This window comes from Triticum dicoccoides, chromosome 2B (genome assembly GCF_002162155.2).
Source record: "Triticum dicoccoides isolate Atlit2015 ecotype Zavitan chromosome 2B, WEW_v2.0, whole genome shotgun sequence".
Taxonomy (NCBI): Eukaryota; Viridiplantae; Streptophyta; class Magnoliopsida; order Poales; family Poaceae; genus Triticum; species Triticum dicoccoides.
The window spans coordinates 701,009,741-701,015,646 of record NC_041383.1 but is presented as its reverse complement, the minus strand read 5'-3'; the positions used below and the strand labels follow the sequence as shown (position 1 = coordinate 701,015,646).

The window sequence follows — 5,906 nt, the reverse complement described above, 5'->3', positions numbered from 1 at the left end:
ACCAACACGCTTTGCTGGCACTCCGGTTAAATGTTAGACAAGCTTACAGCAACAGGAAGTTCTCTTACCCAGTAATAACAAGCCAGTTAAAAATAATACAGACTCTAATTGAAATCAAGGGTGTAATTTCAGCAAAGGCGAGCAGTGTCACCAGGACAAAAAGAGTCCCAATCAACTCAGGTTTGCATGGCTACTGAAATTTAATCATTCATATACCTCTGAGAAAGATTAAACCATTCTCATATCAATATAAGTCGCCAGGCACAGATGATAACCATGATTTCAACATTTTCTTACTCTGATGCCATAGGTACGTCGCCCATAAGCATTAAGTACATAACAGATGTGCTAGAGAAAACACATCAATACAAAAGCCACCTTCAGATAGAAGGCCAGATGAAAAGACCTCCTCTACCTAGTCAAATAAGTACTTACATCCTCCACCTAGTACTTACATCCCAGAAATAAGTACTTACATCCTCCACCTAGTCAAATCCTACTATTAGAACAACCTCCTCTACACCAGAGAATGAGCATTGCCAGCTTCTGAGGTGCTCTCCCCTGAGCTCCCTGACCCTGAACCTGTAAAAAAGTCAAATGGGAAACATTGTAGGAAGTTTAATTCACGAAGAATAAACAATGTTTCTGATAAAGGGGAAGAATATATAGTGAGTTCGACAGTACCACTGGATGAAGAATAAACGGTGTTTCTCAAAAAGGATAAGAAGAAACAGCCGCTTCGACAGTATCACTGAGCATGAAGAAGAACACCAGAGACACTCATATCCTCAGCACCATTCTCGGCCTCCTCTGATTGGTAAGTCAGGGGTCTCATCCTCCATATCTACATACTCATCCACCTGCTCAGCCACCACTACATTCGCCTTCTCGGGATTCTCGCTCTCCTGTAAAAAACAAAACAAAACAGAACAACTGAGAGTCGAATTTGCGTATGCACTAACTGAAAACGAGAACAGCAAATGTAGGAACATCACCATTCGCAGCCTCAGAGGGCCAGCGCCGTCGTCGACCTCGGCGGAAATGTCCTTCTGCAGTAAGGATCTGGCCGCAACGCTTCCTCATAGCCGCCCGGAGCTTCGCCAGAGGCGCGGGTAGTTCTCCTGCGGCGCCCTGCTGCTGCTCCTGCTGCAGCGTGTAGATGGACAGCGGGAGGAGGGCACAGACCTGGCCGAGCCCGCCCCCGAGGCGTCCCGGTTCCGGAACGCACTGGCATCGCGTTGGGCTAACCTCGCCGGCCGGAACGTGAGGCAGCCGGGCGGCGGCGAGCCACCGGGATATAGGAGCTGATAAGGGTCAGAGAACCCAACTAATTTTTTTATTTTCGAGGGGACCCAACGTTGCGATACATATCGAAATCACTAGTTGCAAAGATCATTTCAACTCCCAGATTGCCACAATTAACGCACATGCAGCAGCGCGCCACTCGTTACAACTTGAAAGTTTTCCTCTTTTTTCGTAGATCTGTTTAGTCAAAATATTTAATCTCTCAAATCATACATCCAAATCTCAAACCACTTTTATCATTAAATTCCTCGCGTCGAGATCTTAAAAACTAAATCCCATGTTAATAGGTTTTGAAGAACTTTATTTTCACCAAAAAACCGGACGAAAAAACCGAACCAGAAACACGGTTTTTTTCCTTTATGAAAGAGGCATGTTCGTGCCTCTCGCAGAAGCAAAACCGTGACTCTCGCGGAAGGAAAAAAAAAGAGAAAACGCGTTTTTTCGTTTCCGAGGAGGCACGGCCGTGACTCTCGCGAAAGCACACTCGTGCCTCTCGCGGAAGCAAAATCGTGACTCTCGCGAAAGAAAAGAAATAGGAAACGTGTTTTTTTTGTTTTCGAGAGACACGGCCGTGACCCTGGCGAAAGCACAACCGTGCCTCTCGCGGAAGCAAAAACCGTGACTCTCGCGAAAGGAAAAAAAACATAAAACGCGTCTTTTTTCGTTTTCAAGAGGCACGGCCGTAACTCTCGCAAAGCACAACCGCGCCTATCGCGGAAGCAAAACGGTGACTCTCGCGAAAGAAATAAAATAGAAAACACGTTTTTTTTCGTTTCCGAGAGGTACGGCCGTGACTCTCGCGGAAGCAAAACCGTGACTCTCGCGAAAGGAAAAAAAAATAGAAAACAAGTTTTTTCACGGGAAAAAAGGAAAAAAAATTGGTCGAAAAGCAAAGGAAGACCGGTGAAAAACCAAAATATCGAAAAAAACCCAGAAACAACCGTTTAAATAGCCGAAAACGCGTGCGGAAAAATAAAAATAAAAAATCTGAAGGGAACGCCTAGAGCATGACACGTGGTGAATGGCTGAGAGCGCGCCAAGTGCGCTAATCGTTGCGAGGCTCTCGTTAACTAGTGGCTCCCCATACATATCAGGCGATCACCCATGCGATTCAGACGTCGGCAGAGGCCCATATACGCAGTTTTCTGGTGGTTTTTAGACGTTTTTTTGCTTTGTTGGTTTTCTGTTTGTTTTTATTTTCTGTTTTACTTTTTTTTCGTTTCTTTTTTTGCTTTTTTTAAAAATTCTTGAAAATCTATTTGAATTCACAAACATCTAAGAAAAATCACAAACATATCTTCTATGTGTTTTTCCCCAGTTTTCTGGTTTTACAGGTTTTCTATTTTTTCTATTCATCTCTTTTTCGGGAGAATGTTCAATTGTAAATTTTTAAAATGTTCAGTGTGTATTAGAAAAAAAATTGACCTATATTTAAAACGAGTTCATTGGAAAAAGTTCACTGTATATAAAAAATTCAATTGTACCTTAGACATTTGATCACTGTGTATATTAAATAAATGTTCACTGTATATTAAAACAAGTTCACCGACATTAAAAAAAGTTCACTGTATATAAAAAATATATGTTACATATTACAAAATGTTTAGTGTGTATTTGAAAAAATGTTCACTGTATATTAAATAATATCTGCTGTATATTAGAAAAAGTTCATCGTACATTGAACAAAAGTTCAGTGTATATAAAAAATGCTCATTGTATATTACAAATTTTTCAGTATATTTTCACAAAAGATCACCGTATATTAAAAAAATGTTCAATGTGTATTTAAATTTTTTTATAATATAGAAAACTTAAAAAATGAAAAAAAAACAAAGAATACCAGGGAAACACAAATCGTACGTTGTACGCTGGGCTACAAGAGCCACCGAAAGAATTTAATAGGCCGGCCCACATCGGGTCGGGAGCTACGTGAGTGATCCCTGACCCGATAGATGCGGCTGGTCCAATGACCCGAGGTGCCACTTCTGGCTTTACGCGACCGAGTCCTGTCTGCACGTGCGTTGCCACGGGCTTTTGAAATATTTTGCCGAAATTATATAAAAATAATGTATGTTAAATTTCATAGGTAGAGACAATATAACACAGACACCATTGCATAATAATTTCAGTCGAGTGTCCCCTCTCCCCTCCCTCCTCCCGTGTCGCCCCGCGCGCGACCGGAAGAAAACCCTAGCTGCCGGCGGCGGGGTCCCCCTCCTTCTCCTCCCCCCTTACCGCCGCCAGAGGGCGCGGCTAGGCGAAGCCTGGTCGGTGGCGGGGAGATCTTGCCCACTCGCGCAGCAGGCTCGACGCAGGCCGAGGCGGCTGGGCCGGGGTGTTGCGCTAGATGGCGGACGCGGTGGCGCGTCGGAGTAGTGCGCGGCGGCGACATGGTGGCGGTGTGGCGGGTAGCGTGCGGGGGATGCGCTCTTGTGGTCTGGATGCGGTCACGGCTCCGCCGGATCTGGCCCTCCAAGCGGCACGGGCCGTGGGCGGCTCGTGCTGCGAGCGGCCTCCTCCGTTGTGACCATCTTGGCTGATGGAGGGGGCGGCGCGGTGGTGGTGGTGTCCCTTTTCCGCCTGTTGCTCATGGGTCCGTGCTTAGCGACTGGTGGCGAGTGCGTGGCCGATCGGTGGGGGCTGGGGTGCTCCGGGAGGGAGGTAGGGGTGCTTCCCGGCCTTGCCATCGTGCACGACGGTGGCCCTGGTCCCCGGCGTGCAGCGTGGCTCGTCGTCGCTGACGGTAGTGCCCCCCCCCCCGATCTGGCCGGCTCGTCCCGGATGTCCTCAAGGGGCTCGCTTTGGGGGTGTGGAAGGAGGGGCCTTCTGCCCCCTCATCGGTCGGTGGTGGCTGTGGGCTGTGGTGATGGGTGGAGGTGGTCCTGGACGCCGGGGCGACAACCTAGGTGGTGGGAGCTGCGGTGCCCGTGGGCGGGGCGCGTGGCTCGGGTGCTGGCTAGCGGCCATGGCCGTGAGTGCGGCGTGGCGGCTAGCTTTCGGCGTTGGGTGGTGGGGGTGGCCGGCCTGTTTTGGTTGCGCATACCCTGTTCTGCTGGTGGATAGTGCTTACCAGGGTGAAAACTGTCGGAGTAATTGGACACGGATACCCCGAAGACGGCAAGACGATATTTCAAGACATCGGGGCTAGCAAAGCCCCTCAGTCCAACTACCCGGCCGGCTGCTGCCTGCTGGCTGCCGACTCCCCAGCCGCCCAGGCCGACTGATGGCTGCCGACTGCTCCATCAGGCCGACTGCCGGCTGCCGACTGCTCCACCAGGCCGACTGCTGACTGCCGACTGCGCCATCAGGCCGACTGCCGACTGCAGCCCGACGCGACCCCGACGTGACGACCGTACCTAGCACTGTTCACGTGACACCCCAGCCATCATGTACAGTGTCACTTGTCCCCTGGCACTTTTTATGAAGTGACCCAGGGGACAAGGATGACACCCCACCATGCCTACCTAGCTTACTTCCTAAGCTACCCACATAGCTTACATATCAAGCTAGCCATGCTTATATAAGCTAGCTCCATCCATCCATCAGAGGATGGACTCACGCTCCCACACATTCACGCATGCATGCTCAGGCACATGCGGCCACACACACACCTATGCTCATATGCATATACGAGGCCAGATGTCTATGGCACTGACCTCAGATACAGCTTCAGGAGCACTCTGTACCAGATATACCAGATATACTCACACATGCAGGAGTAGGGGTGTTATCTCTCCGGAGAGCCCTGAACCTGGGTAACTAGCGCGTGCTACTCGCATACTCGTCCCTGGATATTCCGGCAGCAGTCTTGCCCTCACATGAAGCCACCTTGTGGCATATGTCGTCTTGCACCCCCCGTGAGAATACCACGACATTTGGCGCCCACCGTGGGGCGGTACTATGCTACCGCGCTGCTGCTGGTTTTGCAGTCCGGGCGGGACCATCTTCGTCATCATCACTGCGGCGTCGCGCCGTCTCTCTGGTAGCGCTCGGGGGCTCGACACCGACACGCCCCCGGAGCGGCCGCGAGGGGTGACGCGTCCTCGCCGCCGGTTGCGCCTTCCTCACCGCCACCGTTGCGATGCTGGCTGTCCGTCCACGCATGCCTGCGCTCGGGGCATCGCTTCGGTCGGACGTATCCGTCCACGCACCGCTCGCGTCTGCTTTCCTTCACGCTGCGCCTAGCTCCGGCCGGAATGCACGGTCGCTCCTCCATACACCATCTGTTATACCATCTACAAGCTAGCTAGATATGAGTCATGCAATGGTCAAACCATCAGCCACACACTACTCGGACGTTGCCCAGATAATGGTCATATAATGGCCATACATGCCTAGTCAGGCACTGGCTTGCCTTCGCTCCGCTCCACCCAAGCACCTTCGCCACGCTCGCGTGCGTCGTGCCTACTGCTCGAGCACCACTGTTGCCCGCGTCTGCTCCTGCTCCTCGTGATCGAGCGGCCTCGCCCGGTCATCTGCTCTGCACCAACTAGCTACCATTACATCCACAACAGTCAACAGCGGAAGAAAAATCTGGTGAAGAACCAGTGGTCGCAGCGACCAACCCCAGCGCGCACCTCTACGACCGCTCTGGCCGCGCG

At 50.8% G+C, this 5,906-nt stretch overlaps 1 long non-coding RNA gene across 1 annotated transcript; it reads right to left on the bottom strand.

The window, feature by feature from the left end:
- Positions 1 to 266: 266 nt before the first annotated feature.
- LOC119368384 lies at positions 267 to 1,321 on the bottom strand. The gene is made up of 3 exons (XR_005176624.1): positions 996 to 1,321; positions 685 to 905; positions 267 to 582 (listed from the first exon to the last, which is right to left on the bottom strand). It is a non-coding gene; the product is annotated as an uncharacterized LOC119368384 (long non-coding RNA).
- Positions 1,322 to 5,906: the final 4,585 nt, after the last annotated feature.